The sequence below is a fragment of the Phyllobates terribilis genome, unplaced genomic scaffold (assembly GCF_046119375.1).
Source record: "Phyllobates terribilis strain yellow unplaced genomic scaffold, ASM4611937v1 Scaffold_1__5_contigs__length_1240528914, whole genome shotgun sequence".
Taxonomy (NCBI): Eukaryota; Metazoa; Chordata; class Amphibia; order Anura; family Dendrobatidae; genus Phyllobates; species Phyllobates terribilis.
In genome coordinates, this window is record NW_027362761.1 from 215,450,613 (window position 1) to 215,464,174 (window position 13,562).

Below are 13,562 nucleotides of genomic sequence, written 5' to 3' on the forward strand. Positions count from 1 at the left end.
TTCATTTTTTGCATGTCCAACGACACTGGAATAGCTCAAGTCTTTTCTCCGGAAAGCTAGATAATAAAAGCAAAATGTTCATTTTGATGCACACACATATATGGGACATGCTTTTAGCAATCCTCTAATGCTTTCCTGCTGAATGGTGATTGTTACTTTGTAATTTACACTCATAGTCACCAATCAGAAAGCAGTGATTGATGCTGAAAATGACATGACAGTTCCAAGAAAGAGATGTAACATTTTCCTTACTTTTTTCTAAGAACATTTTCTGCACATTTGGTTGAGTCAGAGAACTTTATCTGTTAGAACATTATTAGAACTGTGTCTCTTTTTCATGGCTCAGACATCAGTTAGGCTGTGTTCACATCATGCTTCTGGTATAATTGAGAAATATAGATTGTGAGTAGTCTGCAACTTATACCTCCACCATATATCTTTGATATTTAGCACTGTGTAGCAGAGGTGTAGCTAGGGGTTCAGCTTGGGGGGGAGGGGGGGGGCAAAACATCTGAGTAGACCCCTAACCAGGTAACCGTGGTTACAACTATGATGTCGCACCCTAATTGTGGATATGAGGGAACTTCAGCAGATGACCGCGCTGTTATTGAAAATAAATCTCTACACAAAGACCAACACTGTGTATGGTTTCTACTCACTTGGTTGCAGTTGAGGTAGGCACAGGAAGCGGTTTCATTAAAATGTCCAGACTGGTTTATGTAAGATTTCATAAACCGCTCAGCATAAGTAAACAAAACAACATCCTTTTCCGGCACAGAGTGAAAAAACAAAGTAAACAGTCCATACAGTATTGCGGGATAGTCTGCTCAGGTCAGTGTCTTTTAACAAACATACACGCTCCAGTCACAAACCTTGAATGAGACACTCGGTCTCCATTTTATTTGCCATACCATGCCTCCCCATGGAGATATGGTGAGTAGCTGTCCCGCCCATCTCATACAGCTTCTCACAAAAAATCCAACCCTGTCATGAGCGATTATCCCTTCAGCACAAAACATGCTAGAAAAACTTCTGGGCTTTCACATCACGGAAGATAGCAATCTTCGTGATACATAGCTCCCCTCACATACATTACCAGTGACCCTGTCACAACTGATATTACTGCCATATGGTGACCACATAGTAGTAGATATTAGTCCTGCAGATCATTTAGGAGATTACAGTACAGTTATAGATAGTGACTTACAGCTGATGTTCCTTCTGATGGAGTCAATGACTTTTCCATCTTGCTCAGTCCGACACAACAACTTCTCCATCATAGGCAGAGATTACAACAAAGACACATTTGACTTCACACATTTCCAGCACCGTCTCCATCTATTCCGAACCTGCACAAACTCCTCACCCAGCTGATACCTCAATACTGAGCCATTGCTGCCGTATTTGCCCCTATTGCTGCACCTGCTGTGTGGTACAAAAACTGGGCTCCTTTTATTGCCCCACATAATAATGCCCCCCACTATTCCCCTTACATAGTAAAATGCCTCCTTTGTGCCCTCTAGATGGTAAAATTGCCCCCTAGAAAATATTAATGCCATGTGCAAGTGTCCTAGAAAACAGTGTCCACATTTTGCCCCTCGAAAGTAATCATGCCCCATGTGCATCTTTTTCCCCACAGTAGCCCTCATACTGTATAATGGCCCCCACAGAAGCCACCACAGTTTGATGGCCCCAACACTGTATGAGGGCCATCACAGTAACCCCCAAACTGTATAATGTCCCTCACATTAGCTCCCACACTGTATTATGGGCCCTGAAGTAGTCCCCACAGTTTAGTAGAAGTTCCCCCAGCATTAGCTACATAAGGGGCCCGGCATTAGCTCCCACGCTGCATAAGGGCCCCTGGATTAGCTCCCATGCTTTATAAGGGCTCCCAAATTAGCTCCCATGCTGTATAGCGCCCTCCGCTAGCCCCCATACTGTATGAGTTGCCCCCATACTTTATGATGCATCATATGTTTTAAATAAAATAAAAAACATCCTATAGTCACCTAATCCAGGATCCTGATGAGTCCTCCGGCAAAGTATGGGCAGACCAACACGGTGTCATCGCACGCACAGGACACACACAGGACATCAGAGTCCCGACACGGTGCAATGACGTTGTAACGGGTCTGGGAGGTGGAACCACAGAGCAACTATACAAAGGGGTAGTCCTTGTAAGGAAGCGGGTGACACCCAGGGAAGGCGGGCAGGCAGTCACGGCTAATGACGGGGACAGTCTCTGGGTAAGAGGGCAGGCAGTCACGGCTAATGACGGGGACAGTCTCTGGGTAAGAGGGCAGGAGATCACGGCAAGTGACGGGGGCAGTCTCTTGACAGGCGGGTGGTCACGGCAAATGATGGCTAAGCCTCCAGGTAGGCTAGCAGGCAGGTAGCGGGTGGACGCTCCCAGGTGAGCGGGCGAGAGTCTCTGGACAAACGGGTGGTCACAGCAAGTGACGGCTGAGCCTCCAGGTAGGCAAGCAGGCAGGTAGCGGGTGGACGCTCCCAGGTGAGCGGGCGAGAGTCTCTGGACAAGCGGGTGGTCACAGCAAGTGACGGCTGAGCCTCCAGGTAGGCAAGCAGGCAGGTAGCGGGTGGACGCTCCCAGGTGAGCGGGCGAGAGTCTCTGGACAAGCGGGTGGTCACAGCAAGTGATGGCAGAGCATCCAGGTAGGCAAACAGGCAGGTAACAGGTGGACACTCCCAGGTGAGCGGGCAAGAGTCTCTGGACGGGCAGGTGGTCACAGCACGTGACGGCAGAGCCTCCAGGTAGGCTAGCGGGCAGGTAGCAGGTGAGCGCTCCCAGGTGAGCGGGTAAGATTCTCTGGACAGGCAGGTGCTCACAGCACGTGACGGCAGAGCCTCCAGGTAGGCTAGCAGGCAGGTAGCAGGTGAGCGCTCTCAGGTGAGCGGGCGGACAGATCCATAGACAGACTGCCAGGGCTGGTAGGCAGACAGTCGGACCGCAGGAATAACTGCAGATAGACACGAGTCAGGCAGGTATCAGACAGGAAACTGGCAGGTAACTGGTAACGGGACCTGAGGGCTGAAGCAGAGTGAAGAACTATGCTACAACATTGCTCGGGCACCTCCATTTTGGAGGAGGTGCCTTATATATGGAGAGATCCTCCGGCCATTGGCCGGGGACTCCTTAGGACGGCGCGCGGGGCCCCTTTAAGAGAGGGGGAGCGCGCGCGCCCTAAGCATAGTGGCGGGGAAGGAGCGCGAGCTGCCAGCAGAGCGGGAGGAAGACGCCGGGCACGGAGCGGAGAGGTGAGGGGAACGACGTCCCTGCCTAGCAGGAGGCAGGGACGCCGACGCTACAGACGTCACCACACCAGGACTCTGTTGTGTTGTCCGTGCACCGGAACCTCACCTGAGAGAGTAGTAGTGCAGGGAAATCATGTCTCCCTGCGCTACCGCAGAGATTAAATTGGCGCGCTGTGCACACCTATATAGTTAACTGTAGCAGTAGCTCCAGGTGGGCCCCTGCAAATGTGGAGCCCAGGACGACCGCACCTTTCTCCCCCCCTGGTAGCTACGCCACTGTTGTATACACTTACAGTGGCAAATGTCAGGTATTGGCAACAACAGCTGCATGGTTTACTTTTTGGCCCAGTGTATAGGAAACTGCAGTCTACTGATGATTTCTATAAAGTAAAAAAAAATAGGTAAGCCAGTACATACCACTTCTATGGAGGCCAGAATTACACTGATTACATTCATCATATGTGGTGATACTGGTGAGAGATTTCTAGGTGCATATATTGAATCTGTTCATTTAATGTGCACAGCTCATTAAAGGGTTTGCTCCAGTCACTTATTTTTTTAAAGGCTCTAAGTGGAATAAAAAAAAACAAAACAGAAGAAGCAATACTCACTTCCATTTCCCACCACTTCCATTCTAACGTTTCACGGGTCCCGCTGGTCTCTGCTTCTTAGTCAGCCTCGACAAGCATGAAATGCTGCCTAGCCACCCACTGGCTACTGCAGGTCACTGTTGTGGCTGTAGAGTGGCTGAGAGGGGATTTCATAGAATTTACTTGTTATTGGAATGGTGGTAATAAAGGATCGGGGAGTATGTTTTTTCTATTTATTTTTAATAAGCAACTTAGAGCCCTTTGATAAAAATGTATTTAATTAAAAATCTTAAATTCCTATTGTAACTTAATTTATCCAGTGTTTAACAGAGTTTACAGATTTATTTTAAAAAATTGTCATTTTTTTATGCCTCAAGTACATTATCCTGATATTTTGTCAGTACACCACAGCAGCTTAAAGGCAACCAGTCAATAGATTGATGCCTAAACTATGATTGCAGCCATGTATGCTTCATTCTGAAAAGCTACAGCATTTGAAATCTTGGCCAGGGACTATAGAGAGAGAGCTGACTAGTCCAGTGCGATACTCAACCAGCTTCTGTCTACCCCCCTGTAGTTGGTTAACAGGTCTCTCCCATGCGTATACATAGAGAGAGACCTGTCAAGCACTTGGAGGGGGCAAGGAGAAGACGGTCAGGGGTCACATCGGACTAGTGAGGTCTCTCCCTAATGTTCCTGGCTTTTCAAACAATTTTTTCTCTGAAAACCGCATCATGTCAGAATAAAATATTCCAGGCTTTGAGTCACACTGCCCATGGCTCAAGCAGCATGAATCTAATGACCGGTTCCCTTAAATCCATAGACTGTGTATGCTTCTATGAATTATCTTGCTTGTGGTGTCCTCTTCAACACTTTGCTACAGTTCAAAAATAATTTGTCTTATTTAATGTATTAGAAATGAATTATTATTGACAGGAAATGTTCACAAAACTATCCAACTGTTCTTTTTCTCTAAGGGTTTCTCAGTAGAAGTAGCTGATTAGTATTTTCTCCAGTAAAAAGACATCAATGCCATGCACTCATGGAGTGTTTTTTAATTAACCGACACACATGAAATGTGAAACTTCCAACTAACTGATGCCCCTTCATATTCCCATTTTACTGAATGTAATGACCAAAATTTGGGATCGCAATAATAATGGTAACACACAAATGTGGTGTCACGGGTTTACCGAGACCGAGAGGAGCCAGAAGACCGCGCTGTCTGATTTCTCCTACTCCTGCATTGATTAGAAACACCTCACCTTCATATTAAATGGTGCAGGTTTCTTCTAGCAGTGCAGGGGTTAATCTGTGTCAGTTTAGTGCTCCTGGAAGCTTGATTGTGCTGATGCTTTATGATGTAATAACTCTGGAACGCTTCAACGTATCCCACTGATTCTGAGACTGTTTTTTTCGTGACATATTGTACTTCATTATAGTGATAAAATTTGTTCGATATGACTTGCATTTATTTCTGAAAATATCACAAATTTGGCAAAAATTTTGAAAACTTTGCAATTTTCAAACTTTTAATTTTTATGCCTTTAAACCAGAGAGTTATGTCAGACAAAATAGTTAATAAAAGACATTTCCCACATGTCTACTTTACATCAGCACAATTTTTGAAAAATAGTTTTTTTTGTTAGGAAGTTAGAAGGGTTAAAAGTTGATCAGCAATTCCTATTTTTTCCAACAAAATTTACAAAACCATTTTTTTAGGGACCACAACACATTTTAATTGACTTTGAAGGGCCTATATGCCAGAAAATACCCAAAAGTTACATTATTCTAAAAACTGCACCCCTCAAGGTGCTCAAAACTACATTCAATAAGTTTATTAACCCTTTAGGTGTTTCACAGGAATTAATGGAATGTGGAAGGAAAAAATGAAAGTTTTACCTTTTCCCACAAAAATGTTATTTTAGCCCCAAATTTTTCATTTTCACAAAGGTAACATGAGAATATGCACCATAAACTTTGTTGTGCGATTTCTCCTGAGTAAGCCGATACCCCATATGTGGTAGAAAACTACTGCTTGGGCGCACGACAGGGTTCAGAAGGGAAGTAGCACCGTTTGAGCTTTAGAATGCGAAATTGGCTGGAATCGATAGCGGATGCCATGTCGTGTTTGGAGGGTCCCTGATGTGCCTAAATAGTGGAAACCCCCCACAAGTGACCACATTTTGGAAATTAGACCCTTCAAGAAATTTATGTAGATGTATGGTGAGCACCTTGAACCCTCAGGGGCTTCACAGAATATTATAATGTTGAGCTGAAAATTAAAAAACACATTTTTCCTGCAAAATTATTTTAACCCCAATTTTTTTATTTTCACAAGAGTAGAAAGAAAAAATGGACACCAAAATTTCTTGTGCAATCTCTCCTGAGTACGTCCATACCCCATATGTGGTGGAAAACTACTGCTTGGGCGCCTGGCAGTGCTTAGAAGAGAAGGAGCACCATTTGACTTTTGGAATACATAATTGGTTGGAATCGATAGCACACGCCATGGCAAGTTTGGAGAGCCGCTGAGCTGCCTAATCAGTGGAAACCCCCCATAAGTGACGCCATTTTGGAAACTAGACCCCTCACAGAACTTATCTAGATGCGTGGTGAGCACTTTGACCCCTCAGGGGCTTCACAGAATTTTATAGTGTTGAGCTGTGAAAATAAAAAATCACATTTTTCCCACAAAAATTTTGTTTTAGCCCCATTTTTTTTCAATTTCTTCTGAGTACGCGATACCCCATATGTGGTGGAAAACTACTGCTTGGGTGCATGGCAGAACTAGGAAGGGAAGGAGCTCTATTTTGGCTGGAATAGGTTGCGGACACCATGTCAAATTTAAAGAGCCCTTGATATGCCAAAACAGCAGAAACCCCCACAAGTGACCCCATTTTGTAAACTACACCTCTCAAGAAATTCATCTAGGGGAGTAGTGAGTATTTTTAACACTCATGCGATTCACTGTAAAACATTGGGCTGAGTAACTAAAATATAACTATTTTTTCCACTAAAATATTGCTTTGACCCCAAGTTTGCAATTTTCAAAAAGGGGTAATAGGAGAAAATGAACAGTACAATGTGTTACACAATTTCTACTGAGTACATCAATACCCCATAAGTGGTCAAAAACGACTTTTGAGGCACAGTGCAAAGCTCAGAAGGGAAGGAGCGCCATATTACAGTGCAGATCTTCCTGTTATGGTTTGCGGGTGCCATGTCACATTGGAAGAGCCACTGAGGTCCCAGAACAGCAGAAACCCCCCATAAGTGACCCCATTTTACAAACTACACCTCTTAATGAATTCATCTAGGGGTACAGTGATCATATTGACTCCACATGTCACTCACAGAATTTTATACCATTGGGCAGTGAAGAAAAAAAAATTACATTTTTACCACATAAAAATTGTTTTAGCCTGAGATTTTACATTTTCACACGGGGCAATGGGTAAAAATGGTGCTAAAATGTGTCACACAATCTCTGCTGAACGTGTAATACCCCATATGTGGCTGTACAGTCCTGCTTAGCCACACGGCAAGGCTCGGGAGGGAAGGAGCGCTATTTGACTCTTGGAGAACAAATTCTTGTAGAATATACAGAGCCCCTAAGTGCTAGAAGAGCAGAATCCCTCCTCACTGACCCCATTTTGGAAATTATACCCCTTTATCTACAGGTGTAATGACGTTTTTGATTCCAAGGTTGTTTTCCAAAAACAAGCAGCAGTGAATGTTGCTGAGTGAAAATTGCAAACTGCCGTTATAGTGACCAGTACCTTGTAGTGACTAATACGTTGTAGTGACCAGTACGTTGTGTCCAGCTCATTCTTCTGATGAAACCCCCAAAGGATCCATTCACTATAACGAGGCAGCAGAGTTACTCTGGACTCAGTCTGGCCTCTGCTCAGCTTTGTCTTCTTTTCAGAAGTGCACAAAACTGTGCTGACTGCACTTTTAAGCACGCCTAAAAAGACGGATCACAGTTCAAACGGCGTACACAGTGCCTCCGTCTGTCACATTACAGGGAATCTTCCTCTGGGGGTTCCGTCTGAATCACGTATTTCAGAGAATTACATGGAAACCCCGGTGTAAGCAGAGCGCAGGATAAATGTGAGCCGAGCCTTAATGCAATCTTTGGACGGCAGAAGGAACAAGTCAAGAGCAGGCGAAGAATTGGTTTTATTTATTTTTTATGCTGTTCCTCGTGCAGTGTAAGTGATTAAACGACTTTATTCTTCGGGTAGTTGCTATTACAGCGATACCAGATTTATATAGGATTTTTCTGTTTCGCTGTTGTCACACACTAAAAGATGCTTTTTTTTTTACAAAATAAAGTATTTGCATCGCCATATTTAGATAGATATAATTTTTCCATATCTCTGCCGACAGAGTCATGTGATGGCTTGTTTTTTGCGGGATGAGTTGATGTTTTTATTGGTACCATTTTAGGTCACATGATATTTTTGATTGCTTTCTATTCCGATTTTTGGAAGGCAGAGTGACCAAAAACCAGAAATTCAGGATTTTTTTTATGTCGTTCCACGTGTGGTAAAATTGATAAGGCAGCTTTATTCTTCGGGTCAGTACGATTACAGCGATACCACATTTATATAATTTTTTTTTTATGTTTTGCCACTTTTACACAATGAAAACTATTTTATAGAAAAAATAATTGTTTTTTTATCTCTGTGTTCTTTAACTTTTTTATTTTTCCACTGACGGAGCTGTATGGCATTTCTTTTTTGCAGGACAACATGACGTTTTCAACGATACCATTGTTATTTCCATTTGATGTTTTGATCACGTTTTATTCCACTTTTTGTTCGGCAGTATGATGAAAAAGCATAATTTTTTCTCCATTTTTTATTTTTATTTTTTACGATTTGCACAGAAGGGGTTTACTAGTGTGACAGTTTTATAGATCAGGTTTTTCCAGACGCGGTGATACCAGATATGTGTACTTTTTTGTTTTTACATAAATATATGTATTTATTGGTTTAATATTTTTTCTTTTATTTATTTTGTGATTTTCTTTTTAATAGTTTTAAAACATTTTTTAACTTTTTTTTTAAACTTTTTTACTTAGTCCCTGTATGGGACTTCAATTTTTATTTTTCTCATCACTGATCTCATGCATTGCAATAGACATGTATTGCATTGCATGAGACAATGCTCGGATCCCCCGTGATGTGTTCAGATCACATCACGAGGGTGTCGGAGAGGTGAGTGAACGACCCCTCTCCCTCTCACTATCTTCTAAATGCCGCGATCGCTATTGATCGCAGCATCTAGGAGATAGCAACGAGTTAACATCATTGGTACTGGATTCAATCAGGTCCCGATGATGTCACCTGTCAGAGCTGTGTCTCAGCAATGGAATCCCTGTGCCTGCAGGACTCTGGGGGTCCTGAGCGCTGTGAGACTGCTGACCGTAGACAAACATCGGCGCTGCACACAGCCCTGCAAGCGCCGACATTTATCTACAGTGGGCAGTCGGGAACTGGTTAAATAATTGTCAGCATGACATTGTTCTGTATAAACAGAACATGTACTTCGAGAATAATGATATTCTGTGCACACAGAACGATCGTATTAATGATCTGTTTTGGGAGGTGCAGACTGCAGTCGCTGGCCAGCCAAAAATACTGGTGTGACTTGGACCTGTGGTGCCACCTAGTCAGGCAGAATGTGTGCTGTTCAGCAGCTCAGGAGGAGTAACCAGCTCCCTACTGTGGTCAATGGGGCAGTACCACATGGTACTTAAAGGGAATCTGTCAGCCGGTCTTTACTACTTCATCTGGGAGCAGTAAAATGTAGGAAAAGAGACCCTGATTCCAACGATGTCTCACTTTGTTTACTGGGTGCAGCAGTTGTGACACATTCAGAGTTTTTAGATGTAGCATGTAGCAGAGCTCAGAAAGCTAACTCTGCCCACACCACAGCTCTCTATGTTGTGACAGTGTCACTGGTTTTATATGTGAGGGGAGGTATATGTCACTCAGGATGCTCTCCTGTGTGAACTAAGACCTACTTTATTTTTCTGCCAGCATGTTATATGCTGGTAGATTTACTCTGTTAAAGGGTGTGCGGTTTTATGGGAATGGCAAAGAGGGCTGGACGCCATTCCCCCTACCTCACCTCAGGGTGTGGCTGAGCAATGTGTAAAAGCTCAGTCCTTTTTTTTTTTTCCTTGTGGAGTGTGGTCTGGAGAGGGAAGTCTCCAGACAGTATTGTGGAAGCTGCAGAGCTTGTTACCTGGACGTTACCTGTGCAGTTTATGCTACCGAGAGCGGACGGAACCCGCTCATCTATGGACTGAGCTATACTTTGTTTATTTTTTCCTGCGAAACCCAGCACGAGTTTATGCCCGATAATAAACAAGCAGAAAGGTAACCTGAGAAAATGTGTCCTAAGTCTGCCTCCGGGAGAGCCGAGCGAGTCGTCTTACCACAGATGGTGTGAGAGTGCGTGCAGGGTTCCAGGAACACGTGTACCTGCCACAAAGACCAGTGGATGTCCTGGGTGAAGGCTGCCAGCCAGCCAGAGAAGTCCAGCAGCATGGAGGAGCTCATTAAGCACCTCGTCCAGAGCCAACAGAGCATGCAGCAGCAACACCTACAGAGCCAGCAGAGTATGCAGCAGCAGCACCAGGAGACGACCAAACTGTTGCTTCAGCAAATCCAGTTGCAGCAAAAGTTGCAGCAGCAGCACCAGCAGGAGGCGCAACAGCAGATACAGCTTTTGGCGGACGCCATCCAGAGCAAGGCGGCCGCCCCACCCTCAGGGACGACTGATGATTCTCACGTCAGGAAGGCGGTAAGGTGGGCCATGCAGAAGATGACCCCTGGGGATGATGTAGAAGCATTTCTGACTGTTTTTGAGAGGGTGGCTGATCGGGAGAGACTTCCACCAGCACAGTGGGCAGAGGTTCTGGCGCCATATTTATCGGGTGAACCCCAGAAGGCGTATTTTGACTTGGCGCTGCAAGATGCTAAGGAGTATCCCAAACTAAAGACAGAGATCTTAGCACGTATGGGAGAAAATATGGCGGTGAGAGCCCAACGAGTTCATCACTGGGCGTATGCTAGCGACAAACCCCCTCGCTCGCAGATGTTTGACCTCCTGCATCGTGTTCAGAAGTGGCTACAACCGGAGTCCTCCACTCCGACCCAGATGGTTGAGCGGGTGGTGATTGACAGATTCATGCATTCCCTTCCCAAGCCAGTACAGACCTGGGTTGCCCAGGGTGATCCCCAGAACGCAGATGACTTCATTGGCCTGGTAGAGAGGTACCAGGTAGTGAAGAGATCTGTTGGGAAACCGGATGCAGTCACTTCTCCCTACTGGGATACCCAAAAGGGGGTGGGTTCACTACGGAAGGGGTCTAGAGCCACCATTGGGGGACGTCCCACTCCCACTGAAGGTGCCGTTAGAACGGTTGGTAAACATATAGTTTGTTGGCGGTGTCACAACCCTGGACATGTAGCTGCCAGGTGTCAAATATCCCCTGAGCCCATGGACTGCAGCCTAGGCAGACGGGTCTCCTATTATGCCTATCCAGCCTGTACCGTGGACTGTCGACCCGGTGAGGGGCCGCAGGCGTGTGCAGTGTCCATTAATGGAGTAAAAGTGCTTGGGCTGTTGGACTCCGGGAGTCTGGTGACCTTGATCAGAGCAACCGTTCCCCACCAGTTGATCCCTTCCAAAACCCTGGGCGTTAGGTGCATCCATGGTGACGCCAAGGACTATCCCGTGGGCACAGTAACAGTGGGGACAGACTGTGGTGCCCAGTCCCATGAAGTCAGGGTAGTAAAGGACCTGATACATCCCGTCATATTGGGCCTTGATTTTTCCTTATTCTGGGACTTGTGGGGGAAGGGAACTGGACTAAGTAGCATGGGGAAAAGCCAGGTCCTTGAAGAAGAACCCCCGACGAAGTCTCAGATGGAGGAGTTCCCACTGTGCGTCCTTGTCGGTGACGAGGGTGAGACGGTGACCGAGGAGGCCGACCTCCCTGCGTTAGATATGTCCAGAGAGAACTTTGGGACTGCTCAAGTTCGAGACCTGACCTTAAAAGGGGCGTTCGACCAGGTTACTGTATATAATGGGGTTGCCCAAGAGCCGGGGGCCGACACCAGATTCCCCCACTTTGCAGTGCAGGGGGAGTTGCTATATCGGGTGGCCAAACTGAGGGGCGGTGAGATAGTAGAACAGCTGCTAGTGCCGGGGACATACAGACGGCGGGTGCTAGATATGGCCCATTCACATGTTCTGGGGGGACACCTAGGGGTCGAGAAAACTCAGGAGAGGATACTGAGAAGGTTTTATTGGCCAGGGTGTTATCGAGAAGTTCAAAACTATTGTAGGTCCTGCCCCACCTGCCAAATAACCGCTCCCTCCTCCCACTTCCGTAGCCCCTTAGTCCCACTACCTGTGATAGAGGTTCCCTTTGAGAGGATTGCCATGGACCTCGTGGGCCCCTTAGTTAAATCAGCTCGGGCGACCAATATATCCTGGTCGTCATGGACTATGCGACTCGGTATCCGGAAGCGGTTCCCCTAAGGAACATGTCCAGTAAAAGTATAGCCCGAGAGCTGGTCCATATTTTTGCTCGGACAGGTCTACCAAAAGAGATTCTGACAGACCAAGGAACCCCCTTCATGAGCAAGGTGACGAAGGAGCTTTGCAGAGTCCTTCAGATAACTCAGCTTCGGACCTCGGTTTATCATCCACAGACGGACAGCGTAGTGGAACGCTTCAACAAGACCTTAAAGGCGATGCTCAAGAAGGTCATTGAAAAGGATGGGCGAGACTGGGACTACCTGCTCCCATTTCTGGTTTTCTCGGTCAGAGAAGTTCCTCAAGCCTCCACTGGCTTCTCTCCATTTGAGCTCCTATATGGGCGGCATCCAAGAGGTCTCCTAGACATCGCCAAGGAAACTTTGGAGGCTGAAGTCAAGCCACACCGGAGTATCATCGAACATGTCGCCCAGTTACAGGAGAGAATGTCAAAGGTGATGCCCATCGTGAAGGAACATCTCCTCCAGGCGCAGGAAGCCCAGGCGAGGGTCTATAACCGGTCGGCGAGACTAAGACAGTTCCAGCCCGGGGACCGTGTTTTGGTGCTGATCCCTACCGTCGAGAGCAAGTTCCTCGCTAAATGGCAAGGTCTATACGAGGTCGTGGAGAAAGTCAGCGAGGTTAATTATAAAGTCCACCAGCCTGGCCGAAGAAAGCCGCATCAAATATATAATGTAAATTTGCTCAAGCCGTGGCGGGACCGTGAACCTGTGGAATCTCCTTGCCTGGGAGCCGCACCAGAATGCTAGGTGGAGGAGGTCACTATTGCCGAGACTCTATCGCCGGCCCAGAAGGAACAGTGTCGAGAATTACTACAGCGGAATCGGGAGCTGTTCTCAGAGTTGCCGGGGCATACCCAAGTGGTAGAGCATGATGTGCTGACAGAGCCGCACGTACGAGTGAATCTGAAGCCGTATCGGATTCCAGAAGCACCCCGAGAGGTGATCTCGGCCGAGGTGAAGAGGATGTTAGACCTCGGGGTAATAGAGGAGTCAAAGAGTGGGTGGTCGAGCCCAATCGTCCTCGTGCCGAAACCCAATGGAGAGTGGAGGTTTTGTAATGACTACCGCCGGCTGAATGAGGTATCAAAGTGTGACGCGTACCCGATGC